Source organism: Enhydra lutris, unplaced genomic scaffold (genome assembly GCF_002288905.1).
Source record: "Enhydra lutris kenyoni isolate GAN:26980312 unplaced genomic scaffold, ASM228890v2 scaffoldscaffold16, whole genome shotgun sequence".
NCBI lineage: Eukaryota > Metazoa > Chordata > Mammalia > Carnivora > Mustelidae > Enhydra > Enhydra lutris.
Window position 1 is genome coordinate 29,944,035 of NW_019154100.1, and position 815 is coordinate 29,944,849.

Consider the following 815-nt stretch of genomic DNA (forward strand, 5'->3'; position numbering starts at 1 on the left):
TTAGATATACATTTCTCCAAAGAATATTTACAGATGCCAAGAAGCACATGAAGAGATGCTCAACACCACTAATCATCAAGGAAATGCAACTCAAAACCACAACGAGGGGTCACTTCACACCCACTAGGAGGGGCAGAATAAAAAAGACAGAAATAACATGTGTTGGTAAGGATGTAGAGAAATTGAAAGCCCTGTGGCTGCACACAGAAACGTAAAATGACATGACGTTTTCAAAAAACAGTTTAATAGTTCCTCTAAAAGTGAAACATAGGCCTTGCGGACACTGCCACCCAGAGTTGCCTGCACTGTCCAGCCATGGTCAACCCCACCATGTTCTTCCGCATCACTGTGGATAGCGAGCCTCTGGGCTACGATGTCTCCTTCCAGCTATTTGCAGACGAAGTTCCAAAGACAGCAGAGGACTTTCGTGCGCTGAGTACTGGGGAGAAAGGATTTGGCTTTAAAGGTCCTTGCTTTCACAGGATTATTCTAGGATTTCTGTGCCAGGGTAGTGACGTCACAAGCCATATGGCCCCAGTGGCAAGTCCATCTATGGGAAGAAATCTGATGATGAGAATTTCATCCTGAAGCACACAGGTCCTGGAGTCTTGTCCATGGCAAATGCTGGACCCCAAACAAACACTTCCCAGTTCTTCATCCACACTGCCAACACCGAGTGGTCGGGTGGCAAGCATGTGGTCTTTGGCCAGGTGGAAGAGGGCATGAATACTGTGGAAGCTGTGGATTGGTTTGGGTCCGGGAATGGCAAGACCAGCAAAAAGATCACCATTGCTGATTGTGGTCAAATCCAATAA

The 815-nt window shown here is 46.7% G+C and overlaps 1 pseudogene; it reads left to right on the forward strand.

Moving 5' to 3' along the window:
- The first annotated feature begins 315 nt into the window (after positions 1–315).
- LOC111147381 lies at positions 316–815 on the forward strand (annotated as a pseudogene).